The 20,604-nt window shown below is 44.3% G+C and overlaps 1 protein-coding gene across 2 annotated transcripts in view; it reads left to right on the forward strand.

Annotated features, from left to right (window-relative positions):
- The first annotated feature begins 1,784 nt into the window (after nt 1-1,784).
- RAI14 (retinoic acid induced 14) overlaps nt 1,785-20,604 on the forward strand; it is a 362,553-nt gene continuing 343,733 nt past the window's right edge. Inside the window, exon 1 of one of the 2 annotated variants that reach the window (XM_069220646.1) lies at nt 1,785-2,293. The gene's annotated coding sequence lies outside the window, so the exon portion shown is untranslated. The remainder of the gene's footprint in view (nt 2,294-20,604) is intronic. The other variant, XM_069220638.1, reaches the window with a different exon arrangement.

Genomic DNA, 20,604 nt, shown 5'->3' on the forward strand with positions numbered 1-20,604 from the left:
ACGGAGGGTAACTATATGAAAATGAAATTGTAATTGTCTGCTTGCCCTTCCTTTTTAGGTACCAACTGCTTTTGACAGAGACCATAGTCAGACGTTTCCAAATTTGTGTTACTAAATTGTTTAGCATGAAGCCCAACATGCTGATGCTAATTAGAGGTTAGTTAAGGAGTTCACTAATATTGGGTACAAACAGACAAAATGACTGAATCTTTGCTGTGTTGAATAGATGCGCTAATGATACCCTGCTAAATAGATTCATGTTGACGCTGTGTTTTGTTCTAATGTTTATAATTTTCCCTTTGCTCAATTCTTATTTGAGTTGCCACATTATAACACTGTTGGTGTGTTTTCTGGTGTTGAGACTAATAAACTTGCTAGTAGAGTGTAACAAATAGGGAACAAATATTATAAAATGTACTAAATTTGTGTGGTTATTCATGGCTGAAAGGTCACGTTGTGTTTCAAATTCATATTGATGTGATTAACTAATTTGATTGATTTTCTGTTGTGAATATTGATGAGACTATTGATCTATTGATTGACATGCTGGACAGGGATCTCGCCTTAAGGTGTCTCCAATCATGGTCAAAAGGTTCATTGGCCTAAAACGAGTCCCAGACTAAGTAAATTACCTAGGGCGGGACGCGTTAGCGAACCCCAGTGGCTTAGTTCAAGCTGGTGTGGCGCAGTCTACGGCACGACATATTCAGCATATGCCCAGGGTATCCTACTTTGGATCCGCCCAGGTACTCCATTTCACACACACAATAGCCCATACATGATTAAGCATCCTAAATACATGAGGGTGTGGGACAAGTCATGCATTGGTGGTGATCTAAGAGGAAGAAGCTCTATTTACTGGATTGGTAAACACCAGCTGGAGGCGGGCACATTGAACTGCACTTGGAGGTGGCCTAGGCTATACACACACTTAGGCCTGGGGCCAGCAGCTCACTCTTCCTTTGCCATTTTGGATCCTATCATGATGGACAGGATATTGCACCTCACAAGCCACACGGGGGGATCTGATGGCAAGTGGTCCATATCTCGTGTGACGCTGTCAGCCAGTGCTGGTTTTTTTAGCCACCACTATACTGAATGCTGAGGCTTTTCACCACATAATCGGATTTGTAACAGTGAAACCAGTGGTCCTAGAATGCAAGAAGAGCCTCGCCCTCGCTTGGTAACGTTCCACTTAGCAGCTTAAGTATTATGCCTATGCATGGAAATGCAAACAGAGGTGTAGAATTATAACACCTAACATTGTTTACTTCTCTCTCTCTCTCTCGTCCACCATCCATGCGTGGTTTCTGCATTATTTAAAAAAAAAAAAAAAAAAAAAAACACCTTCCCAAAATCATGGACCGTTAACCACTGTGCAGGCTCAGTCACACTGTGGGCACAAAGCAGACTGCGCGACAAGTAAACTGTACCTTGCACATCAGAAATGTAAAATACTTCCACGAGCTGTTAGCGGCAGGTTCCATGGCTATGGCTTTCCATGTGTAACGCATAATTCCTGAACCAGCTGCAGGGCTTCCTCTTTATCAGATGCAAGAGGCGGTGGGTCCGAAAGCTGTCTCAAATTAAACAAATGCAGCATGAAAGGAGGAAGGCATTTTTAGCTTGTTGTGGGGGGGGAGCATGGCCAATGCCAAATGCTTAAAAGAAACATGATGCCCGGTTCCAAAAAAAGTTGCAGTGGGTAAAAAACATAAAAGGTGTAATTGGTTCCAGAATTGTAATTAGAGTCTGGATATGTACGCAACGAGTCCTTTCTTCTCACTTCAGCAATCAGAGCGCTCTAATCAGCAGCAGGCGCTCGGGGGACCGGCCAGCCGCTCCCAGCACACAGGAGCCGGCCGCAGCCAGGATACAATCCAAGGCGCCGTGGGGACTGGGAGTGGTACAGTCCGCCGCTCCCCGGAGTTCCTGTGCGAGTGGTTCGGCCCGGGTAGTACACTGCATTCCAGCGAGTCATGTAGGGTGAGTGCTCTCTGAATGAGTTGCTGTGCGCTCCCGGTCTGCTTCCGATGCCTGCCTCGTGCTGTCTGGAGCTAATCACAGCCCCTCAGTGACCCTCCCGTTCCTGTCAGGAAAAGCTAAATGGACGTCTGTGAACTTCTTCAGCAAAGAAACAGAAGAACTCATTAAAAGGGGCACAGAGCTCATCAGCTGCAGCAACATCTGTGTGGGAGTCCACTTTACAGACCTTCCGATGATAACAGCATGTGCAAATAGGAGCACCAGCTGCCACTTTCCCACAGACCTGTAAGAAAGGCGAATCTATGTGGTAAGCTGTTGTAACTTTGCATTCTTCCGTGATTGCGATACTTTTCCCGTTTCCCTCCTCTTCCTTTTGTTTGCAGGCTGATGCTGGTGCAATCGTGTTCTGCTCGCAATTGAATGGGAAGGGATGAATGGGGTCATTGTGTGCGGGTGAGAGGGAAGGGGGCAGTAGAAACTTCTTTAGAACCATATTGTGTGGGGTCAGTACTCTCTGCGGCAGATCAAGCGCTGTGGGTTGAGCTCAGGCTGTGGGCGCTCTGCAGAAGGTTTTTCAGCGGCCAGAAAGTTCCCTTTGCTAGTGAATGAATGACTGGGAGCCCTGGGCAGGAGGATGCAGTGTGAATCTCGCCGGGGCTCGCGCGCAGGACTCAAAGTGTGAGAGTGGGGAGTCGCGCGTATGAACGAGAGGTACCAGTCCCATTGCTGTCATCCTGTCGGCACTGACCACCTGCAGACTGCAATGGGTACAGCCTGTATCGTACCACGAATGCTTGTTTGCCTTGAAAATGCATTTTGTAGTTCCTTTTGTACTAGTTTTAGCAGAAGGGACTGTAAATTCTCGATTGGAAAGTGGGTGCACTCTTTTGTATACAATATGCCTTTTATTAGTTTTAGTCTGCTGCCGCCCAGTACGGTGGACCGCCCCTTCTCTATCACTTTTAAAACTCCCACAGTACCATACCAACGCACAGCAGAATATCGCTTAGGGACCTTTATTTGTTAGGAACGATCCTAATTTTTTGTGAAAACAGCAAGTTTCCCAGTGGGCTGTGTGTGCTCCTCCTTGTTTGTATATTTAAAGCCCAAGGCGCTTAAATCGAAGGTTCAGACTGGAGCAGCATGGGCACTTCAGAGCACTTTGAGTGCCTTACGACAGTCTAATTTCGTGTACAGTTCTCTGTTTTGCACTGCATTTGCAACATGAACTTTCGCGCACTGCTATCATTTAGAAGATGTGGTCTAGTGGTCAACGCTACCGACTTCGGAAGTGGCAAACCAGGTTCGGGTCCCGGCGCCGGTTCGACATTCTGTGATTCTTGGCAAATCTGTACGTAAAAATGAATCTGACCGCGTGTTATGGAATCTGGTGCTCTTGTAAGGCGATACAATGCCATTCGGCCAAGTTTGCGTTATAATAAAACTTCAAAAGTACAGTCTGCATGTATGTTTGCACAGCCCTACGCCCCCTGTGTGCCGAACCGGGCGCAAGAAACTGCCTTGGAGGGAGCCCAGACTGGAATGCAGACAACGGGGAAAGGGAAACTGCTCCAGTCTCTCTGGGTTTTATTTAAGACTAGCCCGGCCTGTTTGGCCTTTGTGTGAGCCAGAGATAACTGGTTGTGAGCAAATGGGTGAGGGGGGTGCCTGGGGGCCCGACGTCTGGCGCAGGGATGGATGAGTTTGTCATTCACTGGAACTAGGAGATGACTCAGTGTGACTTTCTTCTTGCGATGGGTGACAGCAGGCTTTGGAGCGCAGGCGGGAGCGTGCCAGGATGGCTATCACATCGCCCTGGTTTTCCGTTTGTGGTGACGGGTCACATGCTTGGCATATGAAGTTTGAAGAACTTTTGGTCTGACGGGAGCTGTTTGTCAGTTTGATGACGCTGCATTGAAGATAACGCAGCCTAGTAACATGGCTGTGCAGGGATGCGGTTTCATGGTGTATTGAGGAAATGGTATTTTTAACTGTTGAGCCAGACAGTGAACTACTGTTTGGAATTTTAGGAGTGCTTAGGCACAGGGGCTTAGCCACCATTGGTGCAGCAGGTGCAGTGGCACCGGGGGCACAGTGTCTTCAGGGGGCCATTGAACCCAGATAATTGCTGGCCTGTATATTACTACCCCAGCCGCAGTCACCTGTGCTATTTTCATTGCTTGCAGCAGGGTCCATGGTATCTTTGCTAAGCTACTGGTCTGGCCTCAGTTGAAACAAGCATTTGAATGGAGTGGGCCTCTCATTTGCTTGAGTTAGAGCCATTGGCACTGTAAATTAATTACTGGACTTGCCACATGAATTGGACTCCGCAGTGTCTAGCTAGATGAAAAACTCCTAAGAGCGGAGAGAATGTTACCAATAAGCAACACACTTAAACATAGCAGCGCATGAGCGCAAAGGAGACATAAAAGGAAAAAGAAAGCTCACAGTCAAATATATCGGCAATTGTGCAATAATCCATATAACGCGCAGTCTGCAAGGCGGTAACACAACCTCCCCAAGGCGGGAGAAACGTAAAGCATTTACCAATGATATCAAAGGATTTCTGAAAGACAAGCCCACAAACGAGTGAAAGTGATGGGCGTGAGGTGGGTGTGGTTAAAAGCCCGCAATACTTACGAAAGCTCAAAGCGCTTGCACACACTACCTAAAATAATGAGAAAGTTATTTGATGGGCACAGTGGTGCATTCATAGTAGAAGAGCTTAAGAGTAGTTATTCACAATGTTTAAAAATGACTGCAATGCACTGCTTTGACTTGCCAAAGCTTACATCCGCACACAGAAAATGTAACACAGTCTTCAACTGGGGTCATCTTTAGTCCAAGTGGGTGCGATATGTTTTTTTTATAAGTGTTGTTCGCATAATCTTTGAGCAAGGTCTGTTGCCTTGGTGTGGCTGGGGGGCACAAACAGTGCTCCAGCTGTGGTCGCACATACTACTGTGATGGTCTCCAGTTTTCAGCCTGAGCCCATATTTGGTGAATATGGATGATTGAGATGAGGTTTCTGCTCCTTGAACTGGGCATACTGCTTGCATTCTAATAATAAGGTCTGCTATGGTGTGAGCCCATATTTGGTGAATATGGATGATTGAGATGAGGTTTCTGCTCCTTGAACTGGGCATACTGCTTGCATTCTAATAATCAGGTCTGCTATGGTGTGAGCCCATATTTGGTGAGTATGGATGATTGAGATGAGGTTTCTGCTCCTTGAACTGGGCATACTGCTTGCATTCTAATAATCAGGTCTGCTATGGTGTGAGCCCATATTTGGTGAATATGGATGATTGAGATGAGGTTTCTGCTCCTTGAACTGGGCATACTGCTTGCATTCTAATAATCAGGTCTGCTATGGTGTGAGCCCATATTTGGTGAATATGGATGATTGAGATGAGGTTTCTGCTCCTTGAACTGGGCATACTGCTTGCATTCTAATAATAAGGTCTGCTATGGTGTGAGCCCATATTTGGTGAATATGGATGATTGAGATGAGGTTTCTGCTCCTTGAACTGGGCATACTGCTTGCATTCTAATAATAAGGTCTGCTATGGTGTGAGCCCATATTTGGTGAATATGGATGATTGAGATGAGGTTTCTGCTCCTTGAACTGGGCATACTGCTTGCATTCTAATAATAAGGTCTGCTATGGTGTGAGCCCATATTTGGTGAATATGGATGATTGAGATGAGGTTTCTGCTCCTTGAACTGGGCATACTGCTTGCATTCTAATAATAAGGTCTGCTATGGTGTGAGCCCATATTTGGTGAATATGGATGATTGAGATGAGGTTTCTGCTCCTTGAACTGGGCATACTGCTTGCATTCTAATAATAAGGTCTGCTATGGTGTGAGCCCATATTTGGTGAATATGGATGATTGAGATGAGGTTTCTGCTCCTTGAACTGGGCATACTGCTTGCATTCTAATAATCAGGTCTGCTATGGTGTGAGCCCATATTTGGTGAATATGGATGATTGAGATGAGGTTTCTGCTCCTTGAACTGGGCATACTGCTTGCATTCTAATAATAAGGTCTGCTATGGTGTGAGCCCATATTTGGTGAATATGGATGATTGAGATGAGGTTTCTGCTCCTTGAACTGGGCATACTGCTTGCATTCTAATAATCAGGTCTGCTAGGGTGTAGCTAGCATTAGTAAAAGTAGATGCAGTGGCACAGGGGCCTGCGGTATGCGTTGCCCACTGCACCCCAGACATGGCTGCCTTTTACTGTCCAAAGATGGGAGGGGGCTTATTTTCTTTACTAGCATTATGGCAATGTCACACCTGCTGCACCACTGTTAGGAATGTGTAGGGAACACACACTGTGTCTGTGTGTAACCCGTGCTTACACGATACAGCCTAGTAGAGTTTGAACTGTGTAAGCAGGGCACGTTACAAGCAAGGCCTGTAACCTTTTCCTCGAGTCATATGTTGGGGATCTCCGTGGTATTCAAGGCACCACTTTCAGCCAGGCGATGTGTGCACCACTCAGATACACTTAACATGGCTTGCATCCTTTTGGGCGAGCTCATGTTCTATGCGTGTATGGAGGACCATGGACTCGGCCTAGGTAATGTGCGCAACCTCGTCATGAGGCCGGTGGTTGTGCTGTTGTCGCTTCCACGTGTGCACTGGTTAAGGTCCCTGCCGAAATCCACAGACCGAAGGGTGTGAAATGGATGTACCATTGCCTGTGAGCTGTGCACTACTCTGATGTTCCAAAGGACATCTTTTGACCTTTTGTTTTCAGGCTTAACTTTGTTGGAAGGGAGCCAGTGGCTCCCATGCCACGAATTATATGTATCATTTGCTTGCCCATCCTGTCTCCAACCTAGTTCTGTCTCCAGCCCAAAATCATCATCTTCACGCACATAATCCCTTGACTCCATTCTCGCTGTGCAGTTCTATACAAAGCCATTTTACGCCCCCCCATCTTCTCTCTCTATCCCATTTTCTTCTACTCCCACCTTCACTCTCTATCCCCATCTATTCTCTCTCCCCATCTTTTCTTGCTACTGCGGATTTTTTTTCCTTCTTTCTATCCCATTTTCTCTCTCCACTGACTCCTCTCTGTCGCCGTCAGTCTCTCACCTACATCCCCTGTCTTCACTGTGATTGTCCCCTTCATCCACTGCTTCTCTCTGCGTATTCTCCCTACCTTCTTAGTGCATTTCTCACCGTGCCCCTCCCCCCTCTCTAGCTCTTATCCACACACACACCTTCTTTCTTGACCCCTTACATCCTACCTTTATGACCCCATCCTATTTCCTGATCCTCACGTTCTGATTCCTGACTTAGTCCCCTTTCTTACCTCCTAGTTCACATTATTTCTCTCTCATTCACGTACTCCCTATGGTCACTCACTATTATAAACTCAAAGAAAGATCACATGATGTCACTTCTCAGAAAATTAAAGAGAAATATACGACTTTAAGAATCACTCTTTTTTTTTTTTTAGAATTTAGAACCTTATATCTGTTCTTTTTTGTTCTTGTTTGTATCTCCCTGCCCACTCATGAGACCGGATCAGTCCTTTCTGTTTTTATTAATTTGTGTGTGTATATATATATATATATATATATATATATATATATATATATATATATATGCAGTACATAAACTAGGACTATAACATTGTATTAGAATGGGACAGTGCAGCTCGTTCCAAAAATGTTCTCAGATGAAACCAAGATTTCCCAGTAAATTCCAGCACCAGAGTAATTATTTGCAAAACTCATTCTTGCATTGCCTACCAAATGCATACCCTGGCAGCTATCTCAAAGTCAAATGGTAGAAGAGAGGATCTTTTGTTCGGCGGATTAAAAACACCCATTCATTTTCTGCCCATTAGCAGATTAGTCAACAACACCTGCGAGATTATCTAGGCGGCTTTAAAGGGCATGTGCAATATTATCTGTTTGGCTCTAATTTGTTTTACTTCTCGAACCATGTGTTTCCCGTGACAATTCTTCCTTTATGCTGGTCTGTAGCAGGATTGCGGAAGTTTTCAAAAGTTTGTTTTAGCAGGTGCAGGTCCTGCATTCAGTTTAATACACAAAAAACACAAATGGCATTAATTGTGGGTTTCATGGGATCATAAGTAGTGATTCCTACCATGCGAACAAATATGTCTCGGAATGTACAAGCTGATAAACTGAGCTACCGTGAAAACCAACTCATCTATATGATCTTTTTGGGGCATTATTTGAAAAGGAGGAGTCGAGGTAACTCCAAAGGTTTAGACATCTGACGCAGCACCGAGCACATCTTCCTTCAGTCAAAAAGTCAGTCCATCTATAGGAGGCCTTACAGACCAAAATGCACTGTGTGCTATTACCAACCATTCATCCGATCTCTAGGCATCAGTAGGGAATCTGTTCATCATAAACGTTTTCAAGTTAGCTTTGACATACTTTGGGTTCAGAACGTTTTGCACAATTAAAACCGTTTGTTCCACAATTTTGTACTTGCTGTGGTGAGCTGTCCCCCCAACTTAGTTTTTTTTTTTACTTCTCCATTTGGTGATGGAGATCTTAGTGCCTTTGTTGGAACATTGCTTTCTTTCAGACCTAGTCTGTACTAATACATCTGTGAGCTACTTAGAGGCGTTTTTGTTGTGCTGCCTTCCAGATAATACAGAGGGTGTTTAATATAACTTGCTGTTTGATGCAATGGGCTCATGTTTTTTTCGCCCAAAGATGACACTATTTTTGGACTGTTTGTAGTTTTGTCAGTGTTTTCAGTTGGCTGTTGAAGAAACCTAATAAGCAGTAGGATAGTGTGGATAAGACTGGAGCTTGAAGGAGGAGGATCTGTTGTAGTATGTTTGGCTGGATGTAGTTGTCAAGGTCCATGTAAAGAGTGTTCACTGTCAAGGAGATGGAAACTGTTGACGAGTTGTGGGCCTTCATTTGTTTCTTCGCTTCTGTTGCTACCTAAGATTGCACCTGATTCGTCCTATTTTCACTACTCTTATTCTGCCACAATGACTTTCTCATCATTTTATGGTACCATAATATAGAAGTGTGAAGTTTTTAGAATGACACCTGTTTTTTTCCACACCCCTTACACAATCATACAGACTCTCCCCATCTAAAGTAAGCACATCATTTTGGGAAACCCTCAGCATTCCTGATTACAATTCCCCAAGGCCATAGGAGAGTATCAAGGCCTATATATCTCCAAACCATACATTTTTATTGTGGCATTGTGGGCGTCTACACCCTTTGTACTAAAAATGCTGAATGAATTTTACTTGAATGGTGACAGCCCAGACTTTTGTCCACGTCCTCAAACCTCCTCTACCTGTGGGTTGGGGGAGAACAGCACCATAATTGTCAAACAACTTTGTTTCCCCAGGACTTAGCCGGAATTAGGCTTCTACTCAGCTATTTGTCGCATATAATGATGTATGCATGCAAAATACTACCTCAGACATTACAACAAATAGTCGGATTACCCCATGAAAATCCAGCTGCTTTTTCCTTAAGGAGGAATCGAGTACCTGTGCACAGTCCACCACAGTTAAAGCAGATTGGTGGCACACAGCAGGTATGTTCTTGTAAATCTTTGTAGGAAAGTACCATCTTGCCTGGCAAGTTACCCCCATATTTCACTGTATATATGTTGTTTTAGTCTATGTGTCACTGGGACCCTGCCAGGCAGGGCCCCAGTGCTCATAAGTATGTGCCCTGTATGTGTTACCTGTGTGATGCCTAACTGTCTCACTGAGGCTCTGCTAACCAGAACCTCAGTGGTTATGCTCGCTCTGCTTTCCAAATTTGTCACTAACAGGCTAGTGACTAAATTTACCAATTCACATTGGCATACTGGTACACCCATATAATTCCCTTGTATATGGTACTGAGGTACCCAGGGTATTGGGGTTCCAGGAGATCCCTATGGGCTGCAGCATTTCTTTTTCCACCCATAGGGAGCTCTGACAATTCTTACACAGGCCTGCAACAGCAGCCTGCGTGAAATAGCGTCCACGTTATTTCACAGCCATTTACCACTGCACATAAGTAACTTATAAGTCACCTATATGTCTAACCTTCACCTGGTGAAGGTTGGGTGCGAAGTTACTTAGTGTGTGGGCACCCTGGCACTAGCCAAGGTGCCCCCACATCACTCAGGGCAAATTTCCCGGACTTTGTGAGTGCGGGGACACCATTACACGCGTGCACTATACATAGGTCACTACCTATGTACAGTGTCACAATGGTAACTCTGAACATGGCCATGTAACATGTCTATGGTCATGGAATTGTCACCCCAATACCATTCTGGTATTGGGGGGATAATTCCATGATCCCCCGGGTCTCTATCACAGAACCCGGGTACTGCCAAACTGCCTTTCCGGGGTTTCCACTGCAGCTGTTGCTGCTGCCAACCCTACAGACAGGTTTCTGCCCTCCTGGGGTCCAGGCAGCCCTGGCCCAGGAAGGCAGAACAAAGGATTTCCTCTGAGAGAGGGTGTTACACCCTCTCCCTTTGGAAATAGGTTTGAAGGGCCGGGGAGGAGTAGCCTCCCCCAGCCTCTGGAAATGCTTTGATGGGCACAGATGGTGCCCATCTCTGCATAAGCCAGTCTACACCGGTTCAGGGATCCCCCAGCCCTGCTCTGGCACAAAACTGGACAAAGGAAAGGGGAATGACCACTCCCCTGACCAGTACCTCCCAGGGGAGGTGCCCAGAGCTCCTCCAGTGTGTCCTAGACCTCTGCCATCTTGGAAACAGAGGTGTTTCTGGCACACTGGACTGCTCTGAGTGGCCAGTGCCAACAGGTGACGTCAGAGGCTCCTTCTGATAGGCTCTTACCTCTCTTGGTAGCCAATCCTCCTAACTTGGTAGCCAAACCTCCTTTTCTGGCTATTTAGGGTCTTTGCTTTGGGGAATTCTTTAGATAACGAATGCAAGAGCTCACCAGAGTTCCTCTGCATCTCCCTCTTCACCTTCTACCAAAGGATCGACCACTGACTGCTCCAGGGCACCTGCAAAACCGCAACAAAGTAGCAAGATGACTACCAGCAACATTGTAGTGCCCAATCCTGCCGGCTTTCTCGACTGTTTCCAGGTGGTGCATGCTCTGGGGGTAGCCTGCCTTCACCCTGCACCAGAAGCTCCAAAGAAATCTCCCGTGGGTCGACGGAATCTTCCCCCTGCTAACGCAGGCACCAAAAGACTGCATCACTGGTCCTCTGGGTCCCCTCTCATCCTGACGAGCGTGGTCTCTGGAACACAGCAACTCTGTCCAAGTGACTCCCACAGTCCAGTGACTCTTCAGTCCAAGTTTGGCGGAGGTAAGTCCTTGCCTCCCCACGCTAGACTGCAAAGCTGTGTACTGCGTGATTTGCAGCTGCTCCGGCTCCTGTGCACTCTTCCAGGATTTCCTTCGTGCACAGCCTAGCCTGGGTCCCCTGCACTCCGTCCTGCAGTGCACAACCTTCTGAGTTGTCCTCCGGCATCGTGGGACTCCCTTTTGTGACTTCGCGTGGACTCCGGTTCACTTTACTTCTAAGTGCCTGTTGGGGTACTTCTGCGGGTGCTGCCTGCTTCTGTGAGGGCTCTCTGAGTTGCTGAGCGCACCCTCTGTCTCCTCCTCCAAAAGGCGACATCCTGGTCCTTCCTGGTCCTCAGCAGCACCCAAAAACCTCTACCACAACCCTTGCAGCTAGTAAGGCTTGTTTGCGGTCTTTCTACGTGGGAACACCTCTGCAAGCTTCATCGCGACATGGGACATCCATCTTCCAAAGGAGAAGTTCCTAGTCCTCTTCTTTCTTGCAGAACTCCAAGCTTCTTCCAACTGGTGGCAGCTTCCTTGCACCTTCAGCTGGGGTTTCCTGGGCTCCTGCCCCCCCTGGACACGGTTGCGACTATTGGACTTGGTGCCCTTGTCTTACAGGTACTCAGGTCCGGAAATCCGTTGTCAGTGCACTGCTGGTGTGTGTTCTTCCTGCAGAATCCCCCTATCACGACTTCTGTGCTCTCTGGGGGTAGTAGGTGCACTTTACTCCTACTTTTCAGGGTCTTGGGGTGGGGTATTTTTCTAACCCTCACTGTTTTCTTACAGTCCCAGCGACCCTCTACAAACTTACATAGGTCTGGGGTCCATTCGTGGTTCGCATTCCAATTTTGGAGTATATGGTTTGTGTTGCCCCTATACCTATGTGCTCCTATTACAACCTATTGTGATTGTACACTCTTTGCATTACTTTTCTTGCTATTACTTACCTAACTTTGGTTTGTGTACATATAACTTGTGTATATATCGTACCTTCTTACTGAGGGTACTCACTGAGATACTTTTGGCATGTTGTCATAAAAATAAAGTACCTTTATTTTTAGTAACTCTGTGTATTGTGTTTTCTTCTGATATTGTGCATATGATATAAGTGGTACAGGAGGAGCTTTGCATGTCTCCTAGTTCAGCCTAAGCTGCTTTGCCAATCAGTCTAAGCTGCTAGAAACACCTTTTCTACACTGATAAGGGATAACTGGACCTGGCACAAGGTGTAAGTACCTCTGGTACCCACTACAAGCCAGGCTAGCCTCCTACAATCTTTATCGGAAACCTACTTCCACCATCACCCCCTCCTACAAACCATTCACCTTTTGTTTTTAAAGAAGGTCCTGAAGGTGCACATTTGGGTGGTAGATGCGACTTGGTCCTGCATATCCACACAGACCACGCCTCTCTCTGCCTCTCTCCAATCCTTCTTCCTCTGCAAACTGAAAGCCCTGAGGTAGCTTAGGTGTTTTCCGTCCCGCCACTGAGTTGCAACTCAACCACAAGGCTTGAATAAGAAGTGTCTGCATCTCGAAGGAACAGTGTTACCATACACGTCAATTCACGGAAAGGCCTAGAGTAGCGGAAGTGACATCACATGCCCTTAGACCTCCACTTTCACTCACACACACATACTTACACATTCAGTCACACTTAGATACACTTTCTCACATAAACACACTCCCACTTAATTACCTCAGCTGCCATGGAAGGGCACATTCCAGCTAATTGTATTCCGCTTTTATTACACTAATAATGAATAATATTTTAGTATTTACTATTACTTTGAAAGAAAATGGCAGAAAACAGAGAGAGCGGAGCCCCAGCTGACGTCCATAAGGGCGAGCTTCCACTGTGTTCCTGCCACTGAATTTGCCACATCTGAGGCCAAGGGTCGCAAAGGTAGAGTCAGGGGTATCAAAGAGGAAGCCAGGGGTCACAGCTGAAACTCCTGGCGACCCTTAAATGACGTCCATGAGTGTTATCATAAAGGTAATGTTACTGGTGGGAATTTGGACAGTACAGCAGATTTCTTTCAAGCAAGCACGTAATTTCTTTCTGCGTGCGTTGATCCTGCCCCTATGATGCATAATACGAACATGCAGTTCTGTCACTAGAACTTGCAGGAGCGTCTGTGATGAATCGGCCTCTTTCTGGTTGGCTAAGAACACTTTACTAAAACTCTAATCATGGTTTGGGAGAATTTTTCCTTGTAGCTAATAGACTAACTTGAGTGATGTCATGTATCCGGAACACTTAATCCTGGCCAATCTACCATAAATAAGGAAATCCTGCAGCAGGTGAATCTGGCTGTTCTTAACTCGTTGGAATTTTTCTCAATTACATTCCGTACGCCTGCTCTCCTGCCTGATCCAGTAAGTCTTTTATAGTTATGGCCGCAGTTTCTTCTCCCCAAGATAACACGTGGGCAGCCCCCCTCGCCTGTGGAGTTATACTTAGCATGTCAATTATAGGAGTCTCTAAAAGTGTTGCAGTGCCCCTCTTCTATTCTGTCCCATAGCACTGCCAGTGTGGAAACTTGTGAGAACAATCAGAATTGTTTTATTGCAACACATTTATCTGACCAGCAGTACTGCTGTACTGGAGAGTGTCTGCTCTTCTTCTTTATAAAGATGGTCGCGGGCCCTGGGCCTAAAAACCACAATACATTTAAACCATTTTTGGGTTAACCTTTTTAGGTCAAGCATAGAAGCGCGCTGTTGTAATCTATTCTGTGGGCTTTAGCCACGCCCATCTTGCAGTCATCACTTTAATTCGTTCCTGGGCCTGCCTTTCAAAAATCCCTTGATGTTGTTGGTAAATGCTTTACGTTTGTCCCGCCTTGAGGCTGTTTCGTTACACCTTGCAGACTGACCCTGCTACATGTATTATTGCACAAACGGCCATAAACTTAGTGTGTACGCACTCTTTTTCTCTCTCTCCTTCGCGCTCCATTACAGCCATGGCACCTTGAAATTCTAACGCATGGTTTATGTCCTTTGTTGTTAGTATACTAACTGGTGCTCTCTCCTTCTCAACACTGTTCAAATGCTGCTTTCTCACACAGTGCACCATGTACTAGCTTTTCACACTGACCACAACACGTGTGAGCCTGATTTGTCTGCGGAAATATACAGCGTGTTCTAAAGACAGCATCCCCAGGACTAAGCCGAAGCCTCCACCAGTGGAAATTTACTGCCGCTTGCTTGTTTTTTATTATCTTGCCCCACGCTATTTTGATTCACTGTTCCCATACTTGTTCATGTTAGGCTCCATGTTCATAAGTTTTGTGTTTTTGGTTTACTTTGGGCGCCATTTTCATAAAACAGAGGCTGCTGTGGCTTCATTTGCCGCACCCCTACCGGGCTTGTTCATAGAGGAAGTAGACATATGACGCAGCGCAGAAGGAAGGGCTAAGAATTTAGTTTCAGTTTCAGAAATAGAAACCTAGATTTTCGTGATGTAACTCTTACCAAGTAATTTCCGTGCTCTCCTTCCAGTCTTTTGCCTTAAACAGTTTTCTCATGGGTGATAGCTCCATGCTGTCTCACAGGGTGAAGCAGATGAGCTCATCTTAGTTTTGACTATCTTGGAATCCTGTTGTGGTGTCTATGACTGTACTGTCTGTTTTTTTTCGATCGCAGAAAGAAATATGGTGACCCTACAAAAAGCCTTACTCCGTTTTTTTGGCTTCTAACAGACATTGCACACATACTTTGAAACTAGGCAGTGGTGCTGGGGCCAATTAAGTGCTCTATTCGACTTCCAAGAGGTAAAACACTGTGGAAGGGATTTCATTCTAGTGGGTGTTGGCTCATGATTTGGTGTCCCCTTGGAAAAATAACAAATAACTGTTAGTTGCCTCTTTATACTCTAAGTTTGGTAATTGTCAGTTACCAGCTGATGGTAAAGGTACAACGTTATTGTTTTTTGTGCTGCGGTGCATTAATATTACTTGTCTGCAGCAATATCACATCAGATTAGCTCTTGCACTACAAAAGTGGGCATAACTTGGTCACTCTTCGTTTCCCTGTTTTTAACTATCTTTAAGTGAACGCCAGCCCTCCCCGTCCATTGGACTGTTGAATCATTCACAATGTTCTTCTGCTTACTGCAGACTACAGTACTATGAAGAAGTGGGTGAGTCCACTTCAGCCATTGGCTAACTTCACTGTGAGTGATGGCGTTCTCGTCTTTCACAGGGAGTACATCCTCGCACTAATTAATTCATTTCAGTGTTGGGTTACAATGACAAATGTGCTTTTTGAGACATAAATATTTTTACTTTTAGCTATTTTTTGTAATAAATATTTGCAATGACCTGGTAGCTCCTCCAATAATACAGATTTGCAAAAAGCATGGCAAAAAACAAAACAAGCATTGACAAGGCAAAAAGTATGCCAGCCACACTGGACCTATTGGTGTGGACAATACTTGTTTAATATTTGCATTATAGTTTCACGTGGGTTAATTGCATCACGTTATCCCATCAATGTGGATTTTTATTATATTGCATTCACCACAATTAGATCAGCTGAAAAGCATCAGTCTACGTGTTTATCAACCTTTGCTGCTAATGGGTTAGACTAAGTGACACAAGTGTTTCACATTTAAAAAAAAAATCTACTCTGAAGTCCTAAAAATATAATTAGGCCCTTATACATCAATCCTGGTCATCTTCCAGAGCTAAGGGAGCAGAGTGCTGCATGTGCTTATACATTTGCAAACCCTACATTGTGATGAACACTAACCATGATTACTCTATATTGTTAATTCCTCAATTCTGTCTCTGGTTAGTTAGGGTTCTTTGTATGTGTTTGTCTCTGCCACTTCTGCTGTGAGACTGTCTTATGCATCATTAATGCTCACTGTGAAAACATTTGTTGTGAGGTATGTGATAGCCAGTTGCTCCATCATTCTCACATTGTGGTGTCTAGTCCAGGTACACACTTTAGTTAACAAATGATTGCTTGGTGTTGATTTCCTTCAGGAGTATAAAACTCTCTGGTATAACCTTTCTGCCCATGATTGCTCCCGGTGTAGGTATTTTTAAGTTCTTAAGCTAATCATTGTGCTTGCTGTATCCATTTGGCATCATTTTTTGGCTCATTGCTAACCTGTCTCAATTCTTTATTTGTCCTTCTGGAGAAATGGCCTACCTCATAACGCTAAGGGCCTAATTTAGAGTTTGGTGTAGGGGTTACTCCTTCACAACAATGACGGATATCCCGTCCACTGAAATATAAATCCCATAGGATATAATGTGATTTATATTTCGTTGGACGGGATATTTGTCTCTGCTGTGATGGAGTAACCCCTCCGCCAAACTCTCAGTCAGGCCCTAAGTGTCCCAGTTGAGGGCCTAATATTGCTCTGTAGAGTTGTTGAACAACTTCTCCACTTGTGGTAATTAAACATCACACTGGTCTTGTTCTCATAGCCTTATCACAATAATTACCTACTTTGTCATTTGATGATAATTTCCTGATCCTCTTACTATTTAGTGGCACAGTTTCTCGCCTCGACCGCTCATCTTCCTTTTCCATTTAATGTACTCTGTATATCTTAATTTTTTTCTGCTTATCCATTCAAAAGGAACTCATTTGTTAACAAGGTGAACATATTTTACATGTTTTGCTTTTCTACATTCCGCCATACACAATCCAGATCCTACAAGCCCTCTTTCATTGCAAATCTAAAATTCCCCATGCTTAATATTTTGCCATATTTTCTAATGTTGTAACACTTAACATTTTAACTGCTTGCCTACTTTTTGTATTTCACTCTTCACTTCATGCTAAGGTTTCGTGTACATGTTAAAACAGTGTGACATTTTTTCCTTTAAGTTATTGTGTTCAGGTCCTGTTCAACCTTCATCATTGATTGAGCTTTGAATGCCTCATTCAAGTGTTCTGCACATTAAGGATACCAATCATGCATGAGGAGTTCCATATAGTCCCCCTGCTTATAAGAGATCACCATGAACCCATCTGCTCCTCGCCACAATCTACTTACCCAGCCTTCTCCACAGTAATTTGTTCTAACTCACCCACCCCAACTAATCAGTTACTTTTACCCCACTCCATATTAATTTTCCCATCCCATCAACGCCTTATCTCCCTGTCCCTTTCCTGCCTGAATATTCTCCATCTCTGTGCAAAGCCTCACTCTTTGATCACAGTCTCCATGCTCTATGGTCTACACTTGTCCAATCAAAATATCTCCCCTTGTGTAATGATTTCTTCTTAACAGAATGGCTAAATAGGTGGAATGTACTACTGTTCACATGTATAGGTGACAAATAGTGATTGTTTCTGCTGGTGTAAGTTTGCCACAATGAATCTTCCTTTCTTTTATGTATCATAGCTTCAAAGATAGATCCTTCTGTAATGATTCCTGTTTTCATCCTTACTTGTTCCACACAAAAAGGACCTTTTACAGCTACTGTAATATTATCACTGCAAGAAAACCCAATTTTGGCAAAGCCGACTCTCCTCTGCTCTCTCTCAGCTAATGTTCCTAGCATAAAATGCACTATTTATTTGTCATTGAATCCCAGGATCTGGCTCAGATTTTCTACACTTTGAGTGAATTAATGGTCCAAATCCCTGAACAGGGAATTTAGAACGGCCTTGCTCCAAATATGTGAATTCAGGTGGGATACTCTAGTCAATATCTGATACATTTATATTCACCCAGTGGACAATAGCTGCACGACTAACATATTATAAAGGGCTGCAACGGCTGTGAACTGGTCTTTTTAAAACAAATGCTAACATTTACTCTCTATTACCTCTTGCTAAGGTCATTCTATCTTGTCTGGTAAAATGTTAATATTTTCAGATCATTATTTCATCATATCTCTGCAATAGCAAGAATATGCAGATATTCTTCTTCCATCATGCTATGGGACTTTTTATCACTACATAGTGATAAGTGGGAAGACTAGGTGAGCCTGTTGGTTTCTAAACCAGTCTTCTGTCAATATAAATGTATGTCTCAATGGTTATCCTTTTATTCATGTTCCAGGATGCCTTCTTCTCCTTAGTGGTATTCTTGGTTCATCTGACCCTTCATTAATGCCGTGAATCATTCTGTGTAAAGTTATATTTTTAGGCTACAGAAGCATTTCAGTGCACTGAGCCATTTCTGCCCTTTGGATATCCAACTGCTGTTCGCAGATACTGACTCAAGCTGAGGACTGGCAATGCATAAGATGATCCTATGGCAGAAAGCGGTGTAGATATATATTCCTCTAATTGTTGTTTAGTTGCACTCCACTAACGAGTTCGCACACTGCCCTCTGGGTGCCCTGATAAAGAGGCCTCATTGCTATATTACTAAAGATTAAACTCTGGGCGGTGTTGCTGATTAGTTCAAAGAAATTGGCTAATCACCAGAACCCCAACTTCTGAACATGTGCAGATTCCTCAGTCTGGCAATATCCACTTTTTTCTGGTCCACAGTGAGGGCTCTAGAAGCCACACATAGATACATTTGCACAGTTTTTCAATTTGATAGACAGGTGTATCATACATACCTTTTACCTTGTGAATCAGTGGGAAGACAGTGATGGTGTTCAAGCTAGACTAGAGAAGTAGAGTTCAATTTGCAGCCTTCCAGAGTAGACACTCCACTGTGTTATGGATCGTTTGAAATTGATTTGCCAGCTGCCAAGGGAACCACAAACAAAGGTCATTCTCATAGCCTAATTTCGATCCAGCCAAAACTGTCACTACTGAGACAAGTCTGCCATATGCCAAATAGTTCAAAATATTTGTAGCACTATCGGGTGAAATAAGTATGCAAAGCACGGCCTTCAAATGTGATACCAGCGAAAAGTCTTGCTCAATCTTTATACCCAGAGTCCTAAAAGTTTAAGGAGTGAAGAACATAAGCCTGTTTTAACCAGCTGGAAACACGTGCTCCTATTTAGTGGAGACCAGGACTCTGGCCTTGTCATAACTAATTTTGAGCTGACTGCTGATTCAATTCTTGATCTCCTCTCTGCACCATGCAACTTTCTTCTGAAACTTAAAGCCGCATGTGGGAGTCATTTCCATGTACATCAAAGTAGAAACAACACTATAATGGAGCATTGACCATTCAGACGTGAGCAGCCAGTCTGTGACTTTTCCTTGCTTCTGGGAAAAACAACTCCGCTTGCAATTTGTCCTTAAGTGACTGATGATGCCTATCAAACCTAGGTAGAAATATGGTGTAAAGTTTTGGTTCCACTCCAGACAGATTGCTTAGAATGCGGGTGCTAACAAATAACAAGTACCCACGTTCCAAGCAGTCTTACCGCCAGTGAAGAAGATCCCAACTTTCCTTAAACTTTCTAGGTAATGATCAGTGACTGCATCTGTTTTGAAAAGAAGAGGGGTTTGCACCGGGGTCGCTGAGTTGCTTCAATCGTTTTATGGCTCCTGGTGATGGACGAGATGGAATCATCCTTCCTCCCACACCTCCTGCTCTCACAGAATGAAAATCTGAGGAGAAGCCATGTGTGCAGCGCCTGCTCAAACTGGCATTCTGTGACCGTGGGAGATGAAGAAGGACGGTGTAATCCAGGACATGCTTGTGATGGTCTCAGAGGCCGCTAAGACTCTCTCAAGCCTATTTGCTCAAATTAGTACCTTTTAGCCCCAGCATTATTGTGTAAATTGGCATCTTGCACGTTAGGGTTCATTGCTTTTAATTCAGAACTCCTAATGTGTGTTGGCCCACAATAGTGGTTGCTGCACTGGCCACAGAGGTTACAGAAAAGGAACTTCGTGAACATATTTCCCGGGGTTAGTTGGTGCATGCTTTCTAATTATGTAAGAATTTGAACGATATTGAGAAGGTCGAACCCCCTCAGCAATCCTTACTCTTTTAGTTGACAAAGGATTATCCCAGAACAGCAATTCACTAGAAGTCGCAAGAGACCAGAAGTAACTGATGACTTTGCTCCATCGGTCACAGCAGTTTCCGCTTATAGTGATTTATATAAAATGGGTTCACTGTCCTTCTAGTGGTCATCTTGCTGCCTGTAGTGCGGTATGTTGGGATTGTTTGAGCAGTTAAAGGAAGATGATGGATTAGTGTGTCCAGGTGAGGTATGGCAGGGCAAGAGACCAGCAGCAGCCCACTATAAATATTTATAAGCTGAAATTGATTAGGTACAAATACACACTTCTCGAGGCACAGCTTTACTATACATTGTTACACTCTTTGGGAAGTTGGTATGGATAGTTATCTTTTCTGAAATAGCGGCCGAGAAGCCTAGGCGAATTTGTATTTCATGTTTTTTTTCCTGGGAGTTA

This window comes from Pleurodeles waltl, chromosome 1_1 (genome assembly GCF_031143425.1).
Source record: "Pleurodeles waltl isolate 20211129_DDA chromosome 1_1, aPleWal1.hap1.20221129, whole genome shotgun sequence".
NCBI classification, from domain to species: Eukaryota; Metazoa; Chordata; class Amphibia; order Caudata; family Salamandridae; genus Pleurodeles; species Pleurodeles waltl.